Here is a 22,187-nt window from a genome sequence, read left to right on the forward strand (position 1 = left end):
ATATTGCTATGCGTGCTTTTTGGCATGAGAACCATGGTTTTCTCTAAATCTGAGAATTCGTGGCCTTCATGAATTCTGGAAAATTCTCAGCCATACTGACAGAAGTGGAACCTCTACCATTCACTCCTCACTTAAGAGGTGTTAGTTAGGTCCATCTTCCGTCTGCAACTACAGACCGTGTTTAAGCTTATAGTTATTACCTAGCTCAAACCCCAGTTTTTAGAGGCACATAGCTATTGAAACTCTTTTAAATTTAGATAGGTGTTTAAATAAACCACCAATGCCCTGTTGCTAATTAGTGGAATATTGAAAACTACTAACCTGAAGTAAACACATTTTCTAATTTCTGCTGAGTCCATGTCCTTTCTTTGTAATTGCTCTCTCAACTCTGAATGCCTGCTATTATATAGGGTGTCTCAAAAATGTATACACATTTGAATGATTATAAAGTCAGTGTGTATTAACATATGGTTCATTTTCAAAATTTAAAAGGATCTACAGAAATGAAGACATTTTTTAAATCAATGACTGTTTCCAAAGTGATGATGGTTCTGATCCAGGCACTGCTGACAATGTGAAGCAATGGGACCACAAACATCAATATCATTTCATTCGGTATTTGTGTGCCCTCAATTTGTCAACTGTTGCCAGTTTTGTGCCATAAACTTTATTTTTTATGTATCCTCATTTAAAAAAAAAACTTTATTTTTTATGTATCCTCATTTAAAAAAAAAAAAGGCTAGTGGATAAATTTTCTTTGTTCAAAGCTTAGTCTGGCTTCACTCATTACTTCAAATCAGTTAAAAGAAGTGAAAATTAAGTGAGTTATCAGCTGTTAAAGTGTATGTACATTTAGGGGGGCACAGGGTGTATACAAAATGTATACACATTTTCAATAATTACAAAGGTACTGTTTGTAATTCATCTGCAGTTTCAAATTTCCAGTAGCATTTTCCTTTGTTCAAAGCTTAGTCTGGCTGAAAAAAGAAAAGAAAAGAAAGAAACATCAATTGAGCTATCAGCTGTTAAAGTGTGTATACATGTTTTGGGGACACCCTGTATTTGTACAATATTACCTCTTCCTCTTTAATTAAGCGAGTTGACACAGAGATGAACACCTTGCCCAAGCTGAATTCCCTTTCTTAGAATTTAGAATGAGCACATGTGAGACTGAGTCACTTTATAGATGGAAAGAAGAGAAAGAAACCAAAACAAATGAAGACAAGATCTTTTGAAGGAAGGGCACTAATGCAAGGACCAGAAAGTCAAACTGGTAACATCCCCAGAATGGACACTAGACTTGAATCCCCCCCAAGACAACTCAATTTGCTTACGATAGGTGGAGTGGGGATGAATCAAAACATCAGCATCCCCATAGCACATAAATCCTCAGCCTTAGAGCCTGACAATGAGAGAGAAATAAAATAAATTTAGAAGAGTAGGTTTGTCATAAAATAGAATGTGCTCACTTATTATTAGAATTCTAAATTCAGTGTCATAGATTTTGTTTTTAAGATATAGCCTAATACTTGTAGTTACAAATGGGCATAAGATAGTTAAAATTTCCCCCCAGAAGTCACCGGAAGGACAGAATTACCCACTCTCCTTTTGCCTCCTTTAGATAACAAGTGGTCATTGGCCTGCAGTGCTACTGAGGGCACTTCTGGCCCCCAGGTTGATTTGTTCAGTGACCACAGGAATGGCTTCACTTCCTGTTTTTCAAACACAATAATTGGGAATAGTAATTTCACTTTTTAAATGAGCAAGAGTTTTAAGAATGTGTTGGAAAGACAATTTGAGGTCTCAAATGATGGAAAGGAACCAGAGGGGTCAAACTGTGAGTCCTGGAAGAAAAAGGAAGGCTGCTATTCTTAAAGGTTGAGGAATGTTTGCCTCTGCTTCTCAGAGGTGTTGTTGAAATTGCAGAAAGGAGTGCCCACAAGTTATTGTCAATTCCTGATTACTTCACCAATGACAAGAGCAGTTCGGCTGAGTCAGGCACACTTGATGTTGCATCTAGAGTTGGAGTTAAGAGCACTTAGTTTACATATGCAAGCAAAACTCATATGAAATTGATATGCTCCCAACTGCAGGTGAGCATTATATGCCAGGACCATAATAAGGAGTAAGGAGAAATCAAAGAAAAGACCTGGCATAAAGTACTGATACCCCCAAATAATTCTCTTACAGACAATGACAGTGAGTGCATGCGCACACCTAATTCCATCCCTTCACATCAGTTCCATCATTCTCATTAGTGGTTATGCACAAAAGAAAAGTCACTTACATAATTGTTTTGCTTCCTTCTAAAGAAAAACTGTAAGAAGTTTAATTCCTTCTATCTTAAGAAACTAATAAATAATATTTATTCATACACAATACACAGTATTAGTTCTATAAATTATCCTTTAGTCCCAAGTATGGTCCATTTTGAGAGAAAAGGAAGTGGGAAAAGACAATAAAAGAGAAACTGATAAATAGAAAAGGAATAAAGAGGAGAAAGGGAGACAGGCATGAGAGAGGAGAAGAGTAAACAAAAGGAGTCAGATATACCAATAAAAATAAGAGAAACGAATGTAATGACTACTGGGAAAAACTGAAGTAATTATAAATACTTCTCCCTTCCATTCCCTTTGCTTTCTCTTTATTGAATTTGTAATGACCATTTCAGTTAAATGTTGACAATGGGAACATGTAAACATTTGAATTTTTTATAATGCTTTAATTTTTAAAGAATTGTTAAGATGTCATTATCTGGAAATTTTCAAATTCTAATAAGGTATCATTTAACAAAATATGATAACTTTCCTTCTTGCATCATTTTGAAAGGCATCATGAAACAATAATTGGAACAAGTAAAATAGAAAGAGATGGAGGAAAGCCTTATTCCTTTTTCCACTTTGAAAGTTCCTGTATCTTCTTCACCAGAAAATGAATTCTGAGCTTGTCTTCAATGGCATGTCAATTGTCTCTCTGAAACAATGGAAGAAAAAAGATACTGTTTCCCAATGCCTATTAGTTAAAATACAGTGTGTGTGTGTGTGTGTGTGTGTGTGTGTGTGTGAATGTATGTGGGATTTTTGTTGTTTGGTTGTTGTTTGTTTGCTTTCTCTTTATCTCTTTCTTTTATTTTTTTTAGTTTCTGGCATAAGAGTTAAAGAAGCCCTCTCACAGATCCTAACTGCTCACCTGCCTGCCTACCTGATTGCCCCTCACCACTCCACCTGCCGGCATGCTTGCCCCCAAATGACTCCCTGCCAGCATGCTTGTCTCCAACTGCACCCCCCTGCTGGCCTGCTTGCCCCCACCTGCCCCCCCACTGGCCTGCTTGCCCTCAACTGCCCCCCTGCAGCTTGCTTACCCCAAACTTCCCCCTTGCTGTCCTGATAACCCCCAACTGACTCCCACTGATGGCCCTCTCACTATCAACTGGCCTCCCCACCAGCCTGATCACCTACAACTGCCCTCCTCTCTTGGCCTCTAACCACCTCTACCTCAGACCTGACACCATGGCTTTTTCCGGAAGAATGTCTGGAAGGTCTCCCAGTCTAATTAGTATATTACCCTTTTATTAGTATAGATAGAGGCCTGGTGTGTGGGTGGGGGTTGGCTGGTTTGCCCCGAAAGGTGTCCTGAATTAGTATGGGGGTTCCCCTGGGGCCTGAGGTAGCCTGGGAGAGGGGCTGATGGCTGTTTGCAGACTGGTCATGCCCCTCAGCAGGGACTCTTATTCCATGGGGGCATAGCCAGCCTGGGTAAGGGGCTATGGGCCATTACATCCTTTAGGTGGGGAGTCCCACTGGGGTGTCTGGCCAGCCTGGGTGAGGGGCTGAGGGCTGTTTTCAGGCTGGCCATGCCCCCTGGTGACAGTCTCCCAGCCACTCCTTCAGCAGGGTCCAGAGCGGCTGGGAAGCTTATCTTCCTCTATTGCCAGGGCTAGCCCAAGCCTCCTGCTTGCTCCAGCTCCATGGCCACCACCATCTTTATTGGGTTAATTTGCATACTCACTCCTGATTGGCTGGTGGGTGGAGTGGAGTGATGGTCAATTTGCATGTTTCTCTTTTATTAGTGTAGATATTTCATTAAATAATCATATCTGCTGTGTCTAAAACAAAAAATTTGAATCACACCTGAAAAATATTTTCTATGAAATAGAAAAGCAGTATTCCTTAAAATAGAAGAGTAATACCATTTGAAGCATAAGTAGAAAAAAGTAGAAAAAGAGAAAGGTACAGAATAGCTATAGATCAAAGGAAAAAAATTCCAACCACCATAAAACAGTTAAGTTATAGCTTAGAGGTACCTAAATAAATTAAGAACCTTCACCCTGAGAATAATAAGACTCCCTCTCAGGAAAGAAAGGCATTACCATTCTATCCCCCAAATAAAGAGATAAAAGAAACAAGTTATTATAATAAGTTTAGCTGAGTCATACCTATAACAGAGGATATAATTATTGAATTAACAGCCTGAAAGAAATGGAATAGTCCGTCTTAATACAAAAAGGGTATACACATATTTCAATCTGTATGGGAGGAGAAAATGCCAGGAATTTTTAAAAAAGAAAGATGGTAATACAAGTTACATGAGTTTTCTGTAGGACATTTTATTTTTACAACCATAACCCTGCAAACTATGGTAATAATTAAGGACATAATCATTTAATTTGGAAACTGACTATTGAAATGGTTTAGTTTTATAAGAAAAAAAAGAAATGTTCCTGGAAACTTTTGCTATTTCAATATTTTTTTTAAGAGCCAGACAAATTACCTTCTAGCTAGAAACAGCTGTGTAAAATTCAGATGTTGAAATATCAAACTGGAAATGCTTGAATTGATAAATTCTAGCCCTTACAAGTAGGCTGAGGAAAATTTCAAACATAGCCATAAGGTAAAAATCCATTATTGGCATAGAAATAGCCTGAGCATTCCCATCTCAAATTGCTCTAACTCTTTGTTATACCCTTTACCAAATAATTTATCCCATGATGAGAAAATGTTTACTTTCTGATCTGAAATAAGAGGGCGAATAGGTTTTTCCACCCACAAGTCTCTAAAAAATAAGACAAGAAAGAAAAAATAATAAGAAAAAAATATTGATTTCTAATAGATACAGTTCATTATAAGAGTGATCTGGTCACATATGTTCATAGACAAGTCATTTTAAAACTTCATGTCATCAAAGAAAAAAACACAACAAAATCTCATGCCATCATCTCACCTCTCTTTTGTGTAAACAAATATCCTTTCAGGATTTAGAGACACTTGAGCCTCTATTTCTATAGCAAATGCTCACAAGTGGGAATAGCTCCTAAAAATATCTAAGGATGTGTGCCCACTGAGAAATAAGATATTTTCTGAATATCTAGACTTGACATTGAGTGAGTGATGCATATATATTTTTTCTTGCCATTATTTCCAGATTCCATCAGAGACCTATTGACTGCTTTCTAATAGATTCAAAAGTGAAGGTGACCTGAAAAACAGGCCCAATTCAGCTGCAATGCTCAGTCATCAAGAAGGGGAACCAACACCTGCAGCTTTGACTTGGCCTTTGTGTAAGAAACTCACAAAAATAAGACATATTTCAGTACTGAGCCTCCATGAAAGGAATCCCTGTAGTGCTGGCAAGCTTGGGAATTAGGAAAAAGGTGGGAAAATTGAAGTAACAAAATATTGGCATTCAGTATTATACCAAGTATAACTGAAGTTAACCAAAATCTAGACCCCGAATAACAAACATGATACTCATTGAAAGAAATAAACAAAAGACAAATATCCTCCAGTGTAAAATGATAGCACAGAAAAATTGTTCTGATTCACCAAGCTTCCTAATCCTTTTAATATTCATAATTATTCTGGTTCTTGCCTAAGCATTAAATGTGCTTATTAAATTACTCTCTGACAAGCCTCACAAAAGGAAGCCTTAGTGATTAGATTTGTTTTTATGCCCTAACATTCCCCAAAAGTTTTGTTTAAAGAACTAAAAATCTACTGTCCAGGCTAGTCTTTTGGCTTAAATTCTTCTAAGATTTGTTAATTTACCAAAGTGAAATGAATGGGTTCTTTCTTTCTTTCTTCCTTCCTTCCTTCCTTCCTTCCTTCCTTCCTTCCTTCCTTCCTTCCTTCCTTCCTCTTTCTTTTTTTCTTTCTTTCTTTCTTTCATTCTATCTTTCTCTAGTTTTTCTTTTTAAACATAGGAACAATAATATGGTACTGATAATTTGCCATAACAGGGTTATGGTTAATGTCTGTAGACATTAGCTTGTGGAGAGTCTTCTGAACAAATATAAGGAGCCATTTTATATTGGAAATATTGGTGTAGAATATTGTAGTAATAGCTTTGTGGTGCTTAACAGAGCTGAAAGTCATAATTACAAATACACTCCAGCCCTCAGGATTCCTTATTATTGCCCACAATCCTTTCTACTTTCCAAGACCAAAAACACAATGATCTATTCAGTTTTTTTTTCCCATTTGACCCTAGATAACTAACGAATATTCTGTTGAAACCCTCCTCTGAGACATCCCCTAAGATTCATGCCTACAGAAAGAAATAATAAGCCTCAAGACAAAGGACCCAGCCTTGCTCTCCCTCTGAGGAGCAGCCTGTACGCCATTCCCTTCCCCTTCTTCTTACCCCATTCCTCCCATAAGCATGTATCTCCTAAACTCTTGCAACCAAGGGAGCAATGGGCAGTGGCAGCTTCTCCCAAGCTAACCCTGACCCTTTTCCCAAGGCCCACTTTTCTCTTATTTCTCAGAGAGCAAAGGCGACCCAGCCTAGGCTCTCCTATTGCTTCTTCTATGCTAAGCCCTTTCTTGTTTTACTATCCCCAGCTTTAAAAAAAAAAAAAAAAATGTTCCCTCAGAGTCACCTAAACTCCTGCTGTGAAATTTCTTCTGCATGAAGAACCCACACACTACTGGTCAGTCCTAGGCAGACCCTCTAAGGGCCAAGCCCCCTTTCTGGTAACATCACTACTCAGCACCACTGAGTTTTGAGAGCATTGTTATGGCATAGCTCACTAGTAGAGATGGTGTTTCCTTAAAGAATATGCACCATTTGCTAAAGTACTGTATTAGTTATCAAAGCAGACCATCCTATATAATAAAAGGATAATATGCAAATTAACCAAATGGTGAAATGGCCAGTCCTATGATGCACACTGACCAAGGGGCAGACACTCAACATAGGAGCTGTTCCCTGGTGTCAGCGCGCTCCCACAGGGTTAACTGCTGGCAAGTGCAGCAGCAGCAGTGGTGGGAGCCTCTCCTGCCTCCACTGCAGGCAGGTGGTAAGGAGCGAGGGGTCATGGAAATCCTCCAAGGGGTCCCAACTGCTGCGAGAGGGCTCAGGCCAGGCTGAACGCCTCTACCCTCCCCCTCCCCGCCCCCACCAGTGCACAAATGTTGTGCATCTGGCCTCTAGTACTTTATAACTATTGAATGAATCAATTGTTTAATTGAACTCAGTAGATTACCTACTAATGTAAATGTATTATTTCTGTGATGTTTCTAGTGCTATATGATTAAAATTGAGGACAATTTTCTGAAACAAGATATTTTCCTCCTTAGGCAAAGTTTACCATGAAATGTAATGTTTGAAATTGTATTTAATGAGAAGGTTTCTCCCTTTTTCATTGTTGTTTAGGTCCCTTTGAATGCTTAGTGCTGGCATTTTGGGCAGAAACATCTGTAAACCAGAACCAAATTATTTTTCCTTAGGCAAAGGGCATAAGGAACTCTCCATGGGAGCATTATGTGAGCTGAAGGAGGAAAGGCAATGAGAATGATATCTAGCCATGGGAGTCTGGGAGCAGTTTCATAATTTGTATTTTTAACAAGTTCCCAATAGATGCAGACACCATGTAGATTGTGCCTGCAGATTTCAGATTAGATAAGTGGAAAGAAATTTAGCAACCTGAATCATTCAACTTGGTATGGGCATCAGTCATTTTTTAATTTTTTTACAGAGAAGGAAATGGAGGTAAGTGGTGTACTTTGTAAGTCAATTAAGTAACAGTTAAAAATTGAGACAGACACATGGATACAGAAAGCAGACTGACAGTTGTCATGAGGGAAGGTGGAGGTTGAGTGAAATGGATGAAAGGATTGAGCAAAGAATAAAAAAATAAAGATTCAGATAAGGACAACAGTATGGTGATTGCCAGAGGAAAGGGGCATATATCGATAATTGGTGATGTAAGTAGACTCAACTTGGGTTGGTAAACTCACATCATATACAGATGTTGTATTGTAGAATTGTATACCTAAAATCTATATAATTTTATTAACCAATGTTATCCCAATAAGTTCAATTAAAAAAAAAAATTTTACCTCTTCTCTCAGAGATGATATAAACTTTAAATGAGGTTCTGACTATAAAGTGCCTGGTATATGAAAGCACTCAATAATGTTATAATTATTATTACTATGATTACTATTTCAGTTTTCTTTTAATTAATTTTAAAACTCTTCCAACATAGCAGTTATCACCTCAGTACCTTTGTATATTATGTAACCACTTGGGTCTGAGTTTATTTATCTGTAAAATGATTGGAATAAATGATCTTTAATATTTTAATCTAGATCTAAAAAATCTCTAGTTTTTTGTGCATTTTTGATGTTGTTGTTGTTAATCCTCACCCAAGGACATTTTTCTGTTGATTTTTAGAGAGGCTGGAGGGGAGGGAGGGAGGGAGAGAGAGAAACAGAGAAACATTGCATTGATTATTTGCCTCCCATGCTTGCCCAGCCTAGAGGTGGGATCAAACCTGCAATCCAGGTATGTGCCCTTGACCAGGAATTGAACCCAAGACCCTTTGGTGTGCAGACTTCCTGGAAACATGAGCCAGAGCTAAAAATCTCTAGTTTTATATAACAGGAATCAATTACATCTGTCTGAATTAAGACTTTATACTCAGTGAATGTGCTACTCTTTCTGACCACAAAAACAACTCTGATGTCCTAACAATCTTGTTTCTTATTTGCCTTATCTAAATTTTTTATCCTGTGGAAAACTTTTTTTTAGGAAAAAATAGATTGAACTTCTGATCAGTTTTTGCTCCTATTTATGCCTGGGAACTTACAACTGAGGTACTATAAAGAGAAAAACACAAACAGGAAAGGTTGTATTTCTGTTCATAGGGTCACACTTTTCCCATTTGTGTTTTATTTTTCTGAGGCTTTCCTCAAGAACATCAAAACCCCATTAACAGAAGTGCTACAGAAAGGAAGCTGCTATTGTTTTAATAATACGGCTCTAATCATAATAACGTGACAAATTATTTATCATACCCTGAAGAGAGGAAATCTCAAGTTGTTCTAGGTTTAGAAACTGAAAGTAACTCATTAAGATCCACTGACTTCACGAAAGATCAGTGTCTAAAGTTCTTATTTATTAATTTCTTTAATTTATTAATTCTTTATTCATTAATGTTATCAGTATAATTTCACTTATATCATGAATAGTAACTTAATGATGAGAAAGCAAAATAGATCAGAAACAAAATGCATGATTGCTCAATGGAGAATTCACCACTGACAACCGGTGTTCTTCTGAAATGTTTTGACTGAGTCTTTGGCTGAAAGTTCTTTTTGCTGGGGAATGCGGTCTGTGTGCATTTTGCCTCTTACCTGTACAATAACCCCGCTCTTGCAACACCTGCACACGAAAATGCTCTGAGTTCTCCCATCTTAGGAAAATCAAAGCCTCTCTTGGTCCCACTGCCCTCTCTAGCCATTGTCCTTTTCTGCCTCCTTTTGCAGCAGTGCACCTCAAAGCCCTGGCTTATCCACTCCCTCCAGTTCTTGCTCCATCATGAGCAGACCTCGATCAAGGTCTCCTCCATTACAATAAAACTGCTACCTCCTGGGTCACCTTTAACTTCTATGTTGCCTAATTCAAAGGTCGGTTCTTGCTATCAGTTGATTGTCCCCCCTTTTGAAATACTTTCCCAATTTGACTTCCAGAATGCTTCCTGTCCTTCTAACTCAGTGGCTCTTCCCTCCTGATGTTATTTCCTGAATCCTCCTCATCTTCCTTACCTTTGGTCTTGGTCCCTGCTGCATCTCTAGTACCCAGTACAGGGTCTGGTATGGCAAATGTTGAGTGTAAATTAATGCCAACATTCATTCTTTTGAATTGTTCAACACCCATTTGTTTGATGTAGCAGTGCCAGGTAAGCAATGGCTGGAACTCCCAGCGTGGATCACAGCAGGCTGCCTGAGTTATGTTCCGTGCAGCACTCTAGGACAAAGGAGTTTGAGCTGGCGGGCACATTGAAAGGGGAGGCTGGGGAGTGGCAGCAATTCCAATTTGTGTCCAAACGAGGGAAAGGGAAGTCCAGCCCAGTCCAATGTAGCTGCTGGTATAGGTGGGGGAACACTGGGGTGGGAGGGTCTGAACTTCGGGGCACAGCTTCATAACTATCAGGTGGAGAGTGCAGACAACAGAGCTCCAAACAGCAAAGAAGGCCATCCAGGGAAACTAACAGATGTCCTGAAGGAGAAGAACTTTTGCAAAGCCGGCGGGAGACCTCTCTCCTTAATGCCTGTTTTCTTCATCTCAGTGTAGGATCAGGCTGTCTGCAGATGGACTGATACTCCATCCCATATCAGATGTAGGCTGGACTGGGACAGACACTGTGGGTTACACAAAGATAAATGAAACAAAACTTCTGCCTTCAAAGTCCCAGGAGACTTATAGGGCATGATAAGACAATAGAAGAGCATTATGTAACATTTAATGTGCTCAGTGGAGCCATGGAATCACAGCAAATTATATCTGTAAAGAAGGTTATTTCTGGATTGTGTTTAAACATAGAACTAGTCTCTTGGATACAAGAAAAAGAATAATCTTTACCTGCAAAATGTAGGATTTGAACAGAATTTTTTAATGTTTCCTTCCTGTTCTAAATTGCTTTGACTCTTAATTCACATGCATGTGAACCCTATATTGATACGTATAAAGACACAGGTAATGAACTCATATTAATTTGCACTTTGCTAATTTGGAATTTATGATCAGCCATCAGAGTGAGGCTAGTTGAATTTTAATTTCTTTTGCTCTCTATCAGTGGCATCAGGAGCTTATTCAACACACGGTGTAAACAGATTATAAAAGGAATGCTCACCAACTGTAATGAACAAACTGTTTTCAAAGTGCTCAGAGCTCCTACTTGTAAACAAATAGCTGCAGTGGAGGTCAGTCACTGGACTGGTGTTTTGATACACTTCATACAGCTAAGGCCCCTGAAACAAGGCAGGGGTGGGGTGAAGGCACCAGGATCCTGACCCTCACTCATCTTAACTGGGAGCCACAGAAATCCAAGTTTGACTTGATGAAGGGGAAGCTAGAGGAAAGTGAATCCAGAGGAACCAGCACCTAGCTGTGTAGTTCCTGAACTGACTAAGTTATTTTTTGTTCTGGCCAGTAAACAGGGCTTGTAAAAATAAGTAACACGAAAGAAGTATTCCTTTTTACTAAAAGGTTATTATGTAAAATTCATTCATTTAGGAAAAGATTATTGGATGCCGACTGTGCAAGTGGCACTTTTATATATCCTTGTTACATTACAGATTTTTCAGTATCATGTGTTTATTTCATCCACAGCTCTTTACTTTTTAAAAATATATCTTTATTAATTTCAGAGAGGAAGGGAGAGGGGGAAAGATAGAAACATCAATGATGAGAGAGAATCGTTGATCAGCTGCCTCCTGCATGCTCTCCACTGTGGATCGAGCCTGGAACCCAGGCATGTGCCCTGACTGGGAATCAAACTATGATCTCCTGGTTCATAAGTCGACACACAACCACTGAGCCACACCAGCTGGGCTGATCCGCAGCTCTTTAAAATATGCTAGAAGAACAGTTCATTATTATACAGTTAACTTCTAATGGGAATTTCTATTGCATTGCCTCAAAAGGCTGCATGTGGACCTCACAGGAAAATGAAAATGTTATCAAAAATAGAAGCTAAGTTGGCAAACTAAAATTTAGCAAAATCATTTAGGACTAAGGTCAGAAAAGCTAAAGTTCAGAATGAGAGACAAATTGTAAAAAGCCATAAGGGAATGGAAAAACATATTCTATATGCCACTCAACTAGAAATTTTCATCATGCCTAAGAAAAATAATCATAAAGTGAATTCTGAACAGGAGATGGATAAAGGGAGCGGTAATAGGAGTCATACAACCCATCTGGCTGAGTCAAAAGACTAATCAAGAAAGGCCTTAGTCTTCAATCTTCCTTGAACACGTTAAGATCATTTCCAACTTTCTGTCTCTCCTAATGCTGCTCTCCTCACCCCCTGTCTGACTTTTCAGATACTGTTCATTCTTCCGACCTTGCTATAGTTCAGCTTCTCCTCATACAGCCTTGTCTAGCTCCCCCACCCAAAGCAGCAGTCACTTTCTTGATATCTGTGAACCTTAACAAGATACAGTTTGCCAATACATGGCTCTTTAATGGGAGTTGAGTTCTTCATCCGGATTAGACTACAGACTTCTTACTTGTAAGACTTATGCCTTAAGTTTTTTAATTATTTATGAACTTGCTTCTGAGAAAAGTCTTACAAGATATAAAAATTAGATTACATTAATTTTATATTTTATGGATTGCATTTGTTGAACAGAATAATACTGTAGGAAAGTGAAAATATCTTGGGAAATTTGGGATGTATGGTCCACAGTATCCATTGCACTGGACTTCTTAGAAAACATAAAGAAGCATTAAAATCTGCATGACTGGCATATTGATTGATAGATGAATGTTAATAAGGAAGTTTTTCCTTACTGAGACCTTGCATTCTAACTTATATGTTAACTAGAGGCAGGGTGCACGAAATTCATATTCAGAGCCTGCATCCTTTCCAATCTGGGACCCCTTAAGGGCTGTCCGACCGCCGGTGGGATTGGGCCTAAATGAGCCGTTGGACATCCCTCTCACAATCCAGGACTGCTGGCTCCCAACCACTCGCCTTCCTGCCTGCCTGCATGATTGCTCCTACACTCCCCTGCCAGCCTGATCAACACCTAACTGCTCCCTGGCTGGCCCTATTGTTCCTAACTGAGCTCTCCTGCCATTCTGATCACCCCTAACTGTCCTCCCCTGCAGACCTGGTCTTCTCCAACTGCCCTCCTCTGTAGGCCTGCCCCCACAACTGCCCTCTCCTGCAGGCCTGGTCCTCTCCCCCAACTGCTCTCCCCTGCTGGCCTGGTCTCCCCAACTGTCCCCTTCCCTGGGCCTTGTCTCCCCGAACTGCCCTCCCCTGCTGGCCTGGTTCCTCCCACTGCAGGCCTGAGTTCCCTGCAACTGCCCTCTCTTACTGGTCTGGTCTCCCCCATTTGCCCTCCTCTGCAGGCCATCTTGTGTCCACCTGGGGGCAGCCATCTTTGACCACATGGGGGTGGTCATCTTTGTGTGTTGGAGTGATGGTTAATTTGCATATTACTCTTTTATTACATAAGATAATATATGAACTTGATTAGTGCAAATAATCACATAATATGTCCCAAAGTACATTCAAGATGTTTATATCACCCTACCCCAAACCTTCCAAAAAACTATTTAGCCTCCTGTATCCTCTAGCCTAATTAATAACATCACCATACACGCAGTGTCCTGAGCCAAGAACATGGTGGTTGCCCAGCATTCTGTCCCTACTTTCATTTTGTATTCCTATTTTAAAGGTTCTGGAACCAATTCCATATCACAATTCCCCACACTGCAAAGCAGTTCTTTGACACCAGCTGGGTGTTCTACAGTGCACTCAATTCTGACACTAGCTACCTAGAGATAATTGTCACTTGTGCATCTGACCAACTGGCTATAGATCACAGGTTCCAATGACAGCCTCCTTAGGTTCAATTAATTTGTTAGAGTGGCTCACAGAACTCAGAGAAACATTGTATTTACTAGGTCATTAATTTATTATAATAGAATATAATTCAGGAGCAGTCAGATGGAACAGACTAGGACCAAGTATGTGAAAAAAGGTTCAAAGCTTCCATAGTTTTTCTGGATGAACCAATTTCCCAGAATCCCTACCTGGAAGTTCTCTGAACCTTATCTTTTGTTGTTTATGGACTCTATGTTTTATAGATATGGGTGATTAAATCATTTACCAGTGATGACTGATTCAACCTCCAACCATTCTCTCCTCCCAGAGCACATGTGTCAAACACAAGGCCCGCGGGCCAAATCCGTCCCGCCAGGCCTTGCAATGTGGCCCGCACCGCGCTGTCATCACTGCACTCCGCTGCGTTTCCATCACAATGACAGTTTATGACTGTTCAGTAAACCATTCGGCCCGTGATTTAGGCTGGATTTTAGATTTTGGCCCCTTCTCTGATTGAGTTCGACACCCCTATCCCAGAGGTTAGAGGGTGGAACTGGAAGTTCTAACCCTCTGGTCATAGGTTTGGTTCTTTTGTCGACCAGTCTCCATCTTTAGGTTACTTAGGAGCTTTCCAAAAGTTATCTCATTAACATAACAAAAGACACCTTTATGGCTCCCATAAAAGGAAATTCCAAGGGTTTTAGGAGCTCTGTGCTTGGAAAGGGGACAAAGAATATATATTAGAGAAATATGCTAATTAACCAGAATGCCATAATGGGTGGACCGGACAGGAGGAGTTGCTCTTGCAGTTTTGGGGGCGTGGGCAGCAGGGGCCTCTCCGTGCCTCCGCTGGGCGAGGGCCTGATAAGCAACACCTGTGGCTGCTGCGGGGCCTGGGGAGCAAGGAAGGGCCTGACCCACAACTCGAGGGTGGGCGGTGCTGCATGCTTTCGAATCACGTGCTGGGCTCCATATATTTATATATATCAGATCCATCCCTGCCTCTCCTTCAGCAGAGCTCTAATCTTGATTCTGGCTTTGCCATCTCTACCCAAACTCTATGATCATTTCCTAATTGGTTGCCTTGTATGTGGTCTCACTTTTCTCCAATCCATGCCACATACAGAGCACTGTTTGAGCTATTCCTCTTTCTAAATGTTGTAATGACCTTTAATGCCTAAAAGACAAAGTCCGTAATATTTTTGCATGTCACTCATGGACCTTCATAGTTTAGTACCCGCCATTTCTTTTTATATCAATTTTTACCATTTTCCTACAGTTCACCATGCCTTCTTCCCATGCTAAAATTGTCAGATGTTGAAATACTATGCTATTTCATCTCATCATGTAAAACTATCTATGACTGTATCTATTTAAATTATTTGAGTTACTTTCATCCCTAATCTAAGGACCCATTTCTTTCCTGACTACCCTCCCCAGCCGATACTTTGGTAATGGTAAATGCCTTCCATATGTTTGTTCATGTACCCATTGTACCAACTAGATCTTCTTTCCTCTCAGAAGAATAGGGAGGGACATAGCAGATTCTGGTCTGGGAAAAGTAGATAGTTTTGCATTCCATGTATTGCTCTCACCATAATATTTGCTAAACACTGCAAGTCAATAAGGAAAGAGTTTAAAAGAGAAGGAATCTCAGAGGAGACAGCAACAGGATTAAAGGCTCAGAAGCAGCAGTGAACTTGCAGTCGGCTGAGACCCTCTCAGAGTGTTTGCTTCCTGATGGCTAACTTGGAGGTTTTCATGAAGGGGCTAAATTTGAACAAAACAGTGACTTGATAAGTAAAACATGAAGTGAGTCAAAAAGTAACTTAAAGACTTCTGCCTGGGATGCTGGAAGACTGGTAGCACCTTCAAAGGAAATGATAAACTTGGATTGCACATTCAAACCTGTTTCTACCATCTGATTTTGAAAATAGGTCTAATAGGAAAATCTGAATGGTTACCTACCAACAATATCCTTGCCAATCTGAGGGCTTACTCCACCTGGTGGCAGTTAATCCAATCTCAGATACAGTTCTTTAAGTGGCTTAACTCTCCAAGTTTGTACATGCAAACCCTAACAGTGCCAACCATGAAGCAGCTATTTAAATATTTTTTTGTTGAATGAATTAACTAATGAGTTGAATGCATGCATAAATGATTAAATATAGCAAAGCTCTGTGGTAAAAGTGTTCTGATCTGAAGGTCAAGAGAATAGTGCTGGGGCCCAAGGCCAGCTGCCCAGGATATGCCACAATGGATGTTACCTGAGAAGCAGCAAGAGCACTGAGAGCTCTCTCACTCTCCTCTGTTCCACTAAAAGCAAGAAATAAATCTCCATGCTAGATGCCCTCCTTACTCCCAAACGACCTAGAGTCAACCTTATCACAAGAGATAAAATTCAGATTAAAAAATAAAAAATAAAAAACCCCACATGTATAGACCATATGCAGTGGCTTGGTGATTGAGCATCAACCTATGAACCAGTAGCTCATGGTTCGATTCCCAGACAGAGCACATGCCAGTGTTGTGGGCTTGATCCCCAAGGGGCATGTGTAGAAGGCAGCTGATCAATGATTCTCTCTCATCACCGATGTTTCTATCTCTCTTTCTCTCTCCCTTCCTTCCTGAAATCAATAAAAAATATATTTAAAAAAAAAAAGAAAGAAAAAAAGCAGGTGTAAACTTTATAACACCTTTACTAATTTACTACCCAAGCCCAAACTTTGTTTAGATCCCTCTCTTATGAGCACTGCCTTTTTTTTCTCACACATTTTTTGTTTGTCTAAACACTATTAAAAAAAAAAAAAGATGCCTAATTTGATCAATTCTTCGAGCCTCAATTTATGATTAAGCATCATATTGTGATTGTGCACATATTAACTTGTCTTTTACCTGTTAATCTAGTCCTATGTCAGTTTTATTATTCTATAACTAGTTCAACCAAAGAACTAAAGAAGTGTGGAGTGAGGGAATTCTCTCCTGCTCCCGACAGGAGGCACCTAGTTCCACACTATTAACTGTGCGGCAACCCTAAGAAAGTCACCAGATCTCTGTCTCTGTATTGATGTATGTAGAATCTCTAGGTGGGTGACCCTAAGGGTTATGTCCAACCCTAACATTATTGTCTGTGGCTTCTTTTCATTTGTCCAGAAAAAAAGGAAAAGAGAGAGATAGTCAAGCTTGGTTATATGTAAAAAACCCTTAAAGTTATAAGACTGTGATTTTTTAAAATATATATAAAACCATGATTTTTCTGGAAAATTATTAGCTAGGATCAAAACTCCTTGGAAAGTCACAGCATAAGAAGATTTATCAGAGGTGACATGCAAACTTTTGGCAGTTGAACTTGAACTCATAGCTGCAGGAATCTTTCTGATTCTAGATTCCCTTCTGACTATGTCTTCATCTCTCCTCCTCAGGTACATATTTCTAATAATGACTTTCTAGATGCCATTTTTCCTGGTTGGACCCAACTCCAGGATCCCCAACAGAATACTTGACCTCAAATATTCATTAGTGGAGAGTAAAAAATGAACAAATATTACTATGAATTTTTAGGCTAATATAAGGCTTAATATAAGGAATTATGATAATATATGGTTGTCTTTGTCAGCTAAAATGCATGATATGACACATTTTAAAAGAGTCTTTAAAAAATGTACTCCTAGCACAAAGTTTTGCATGCAATAGAGACATTCAGTATGTTTTAATATTTATGTTTATAATGAAGAGTGAGCCAATTCTAGAAGTGAGGCAGGAATTATACAAGATGATTGTGGAAGACATGGGGTGCCAGAAAAGAAGGAGGAACGAAAATAATACAAAAAGCAACTCATAATGATAGAGTTACATCTAAAGGACACAAGAGCCCAACTGAAAAAGCTCCAAATGGCCAATCTGAGCAAGAAAATGAAATATTATTAGATTATAATCCAAAGTATAAAATAAATACCCATGAGTCTATACTACTACCTATATAAAGTATCACATAAATAATAATTAAGACAGTAAACAAGTTACCTGTGCAGAAATATTTCAAGTAATTTCTGTACATACTCTGCCCTCCGGAGGTGGAGCAAAGTTAATTGGTGGCTGTGCAGGCATCACCCAGGAGGAAAGCATGGAAGGGGAGGAAAGAGCAGTGTCACAGTGGAGAAACCTGGCAAATGCTGCTTTAGCCAGATGGCCAACAGCACTAAATCATACTGACAGTACTTACCTTTGCTATGACTTTGTTTCTGTGGTCTTCCTCCCCAAATCCATAATCCAAGCCTAATCATTAGTAAGACATCTGAGAAATCCCACTTGAGGGACATTTTACCAAATACCTGACTAATATTCCTCAAAGCTGCTAAAGTCACGGAAAATCAGGAAAGTCTGAGAAACCATCACAACCAAAAGGAGACACAGTGACTAAATGTAAAGTGGTATTCTGGAAGGGGTCCTGGAACAGAAAAAGGACATTAGGTGAAAACATAGGGAATCTGAAAAAAGCCTGGACTTTAGTTCATTGTAACAATATTGGCTTATTAACAGTGACAAGTGTACCAAATTAACATAAGATGTTAGTAATAGGGAAAACTGGGTATGGGATATTTTCAATTCTCTATAAATCCAAAAGCTATTCTTAAAAAAAGAAAAAGAAAAAGAGCATAAGCCAATCTTCCCATCACACTAAGCACCATGTGGAGATTCAAGAAAATGTCAAAGTATTATTAAGTACTTCTTGGAAAATTAAATAAAAGGATATATTAAAGCTACAGGAATTTTTTTTTCAATCAAGGAAGGAGAAAGGTAAAAGATGTTTTTGCAGTTATACTTTTTCACTTGAAAAATATATTTCTTATGAAATAAAATATAGGAAAAATATAGAAAAAGCCAAAAGAAGAAATATAAGCAAGCTTTCATAATTTCATCATCCAACACAGCTACTATTATTATTGTCAATTTTTTAAATATGTATATATTTCTGTGGGTTTTCTTATGTTGTAATCATATGTAATATGCAATTTCATTTCTTGGAATTTTTTCCCTCTCTTAACTGAAGATAAATCTTACATAGAGCTAGTTAATTGGTTGTATTCTGCATTTTGGACAGAATTAAAGTGAAAAGAACTACATGACTTCCCAAGATTATGTGACTATCCAAGACTTACTCTGCTTCTCTAGGATGTGGGACCAAATCAGAGGGGATGCATATGTCATTACACAAGAGCTTAATGGTATGTCTCTTGATTTCACTGTGGAGGCGTGAAATCAAGAAACAAAATGAAAAGAAAAAAAAAGGGATAGTTCATTGTAAGGCAAGAACCACTGAAATAAGAGATAGGGCACTAAGAGTATTGGAGTTGGAAAATAGTTTAGGGAAATTTTAAAAGGGCATACGTTTAAGAAGTAGGGTATGAACAACTATAAAGGGGGCAAGGAATAAGAAGACCAGGAGGGATATCTATTTTGCAAATGTGTGAACATGTTGAGAGAAGAGTGTGGCTGAGTTAAGTTTAGGAAGTATTAATATTATCAAAATCTCCTTAGTTACTGCTAGGTAGCAGCTTGAATTCAGATGATACTGTTTCTTCAGATTTGATACAATGGCTATTTCCTGATGCAAAAAGGAGCTTGACATGTTGGATTCAACTAGATTGATAAACTAGGAACAGTGAACATTCTTGAGTACATATTGCCACCCAGTGGACAAATGTGTATGCTGCACAAAGCATTTGCAATAGAAAAGACAAAGGAAGATAGTAAAGCTTTGTTTATGGTCAGTAAAAATCAGTTATCACGTGATCCAAACCTGAATCACACCACTTATTTAAATTGCCAGAGTAGATTTTTATACACATTTTCAAAATACTATCAGAGGCCTTCAGCAATGAGAGAAAAATGTTATGATTATGACTACTACCACATTAGATACTAAAGTCTCATTAATGCTAATAAAACTTATGTCCATGAATTTCCAATAAGACAAGTTGGAGATACTTATAATAGAGCAGGAAGAAGATTGTCAAAGCAGAGTTTAGAGATTCAAATCTTGACTTCTTGGGTGCTAAAAATCTGGTATTTTGCAGCCAAGTCTATATATAGTGTTTCCTAAAAGTAATAATAGAATTCATGCAATTTGAATGACATTGAAAATCCAAGGAAAACTAATCTGGAGCTTTATTTTTTGCTATGTTTATACGGTATTCATATCAAGAGGTTTATCCCATTCCCCTTTGAATACCTCCAGAGAGGGAACCCAGTAAAGTGCTTCTCCTTTGTTGGGACTGGGATTTATTGAATTAACCCTACTTATAAGCTTATAAGCTAGTAAGTATAAGCTAGTAATCATATGTAATATGCAATCACTGTTTCATGAATGTTGGCAGAAGACAGAGATGCCTGAGTCAGAGACAAAAGATGTCATTATTTACAGTTAGCAAGCAGGATGACCATCATATTTCAGTTAGTTTCTCTTACACCCCAAGTCCCATGGAGGAGCCGAAGAGGGCCCAGGTGTATCTTGTGCACACAATAGGTTTGTGTCTTAGGTTAAGAATACTAAGCTTGAGGAATACACTGATTTTTTTAATAAGTGGAAAGAAAATCCACCTTTTTTCCAAAGTGGAATCAATATATCCCTCAATGGTTGCTTGCTGCAAACCCAACACTGATAAATGGCCTCAACAAAGAGAAGTTAGGGCCTTGATGAACTACTTCAGGTCCATGGCCGAGTGCCTTTCCCAGCATTCATGCTAATCCGAAATCAGCTTTCCTATAATTTTCATAATAAGTTCTAATTTTTTTCTATCCCTTCAGAATGCTATACTTCAAACATCTGCAGTGTGCCACAGCAGGTGCCACTGAAAGATCTTTTCTCCAAGCTAATTACTTTCTAATGCCTTCCATGGAAGGAATGATATGAAAAAGAGACTAGGTAACCTAGTATGGTCTAATAACGTCAGGGCAGAATAAAAACATTACTTTGCTTATTCTAGAACTATACCTCTATATGGTTACTTAAGATCCCATGAGCTTTTTTGGGCAATTAATTCCAACTGAAAAAAAACAAAAACCTGACTCTTACATCAAACTGCTATTAAGTCATACACTTAACTTCTACTGTTATTCTTATATAGTTTCATATTAAAGGAATCACCACCCAGAGTCCATTTAACATAACAGAAAATGTAAGAGTAAGCTCCTTCTTTTAATAATTGTTATTTAGCAGTTCTAGCAGAAAAGTGTAATTCCTTATTGTCTCCTATTTTGTGAATTATGGATCTTCTCTATAAAAATTGTTCTCTGTGTTAAAATATATGGCATAGACTCTCATGCTCTTTGTTTTAATAAGAATTCAATAGTCAGAGATTTTTGCTTTCTTCCCTTTCCTCCTCACACTACACATGTACAAAAATAGGGAGTTGACAATGTTTATTTTCTGCTTTAACAAAGAAAACTGGCATGTATAAGTACAAATAGAAATGTTACTTTAATTATTACTACCAGGGAAATAAGCTTAAACTTTTTTGAAATTTGACTGAATTTCAAACATACAGAAAAGTAAACAAAGTAGTACATTAAGCCCTCCAGATAACCATCATTCAGATTCAACAATTATCAAGGTTTTGCCACATTTGCATCATCTGTCCCTTTTATTATTATTATTTTATTTTTATTATTGAAGAATTTGGTAGCAACTCAGAGATACACATTAGTTAAGTCCTATCTAATCCAATATAGATCAACAAGTGTAGTTGCAGATATTTTTTTCCATAACTGCTTTGTCATCAACATATAAAAATTAACAATAATGTTGTGGTACCATTTACTACCTAGCCATATTCAAATTTCCTCAGTTGTCTAAAAAACAAGTTGCTGTAGTTGTTTTCTTCTCATGGCAATCCAAATTAGGTCCACCCATTGCATGGAATTATAATGTCTTCTAATTTTTTTTTAAACAGAATACTCCCACCTTTTTTAAAAATCAGCCAGTTGGAGAAAATATTTATTTCAATTTATTTCTTATAAATTGATAGCTCTATATTTAGATTAGATTTAGACTCAATATTTGTATGAGGAATATTTCAAAGTGTTTCTGTGCTTCCTATCCAGCACATTGGGAAGCAACAATGTTTGGTTTCCTCATTATGATTAAATCATATTAACAAAATATCCATCGACTGTTATTGAGGTTTTCTTTTTTAAAAAATTTATCTTTATTATTGCAAGTATTACAGATGTCCCATTGACCCCCTTCACCCCACTCTTGTCTTCTCCCCAAGCCTTCACTGCAATATTGTCTGTGTCCATGAGTTATGTATGTACATTATATAAGTTCTTTGGTGAATTTCTT

At 38.3% G+C, this 22,187-nt stretch overlaps 1 long non-coding RNA gene across 1 annotated transcript in view; it reads right to left on the reverse strand.

Annotated features, from left to right (window-relative positions):
• The window catches only part of LOC118729105, a 28,680-nt gene extending 8,524 nt beyond the window's left edge, over positions 1 to 20,156 (reverse strand). The window contains exons 1-2 of the long non-coding RNA XR_004991133.2: positions 17,867 to 20,156; positions 5,004 to 5,052 (exon numbers count right to left, since the gene is read on the reverse strand). This is a non-coding gene — a long non-coding RNA (uncharacterized LOC118729105). The remainder of the gene's footprint in view (positions 1 to 5,003; positions 5,053 to 17,866) is intronic.
• Between the last annotated feature and the right edge of the window lie 2,031 nt (positions 20,157 to 22,187).

The sequence above is a fragment of the Pipistrellus kuhlii genome, unplaced genomic scaffold, assembly GCF_014108245.1.
Source record: "Pipistrellus kuhlii isolate mPipKuh1 unplaced genomic scaffold, mPipKuh1.p scaffold_m20_p_3, whole genome shotgun sequence".
Taxonomy (NCBI): Eukaryota; Metazoa; Chordata; class Mammalia; order Chiroptera; family Vespertilionidae; genus Pipistrellus; species Pipistrellus kuhlii.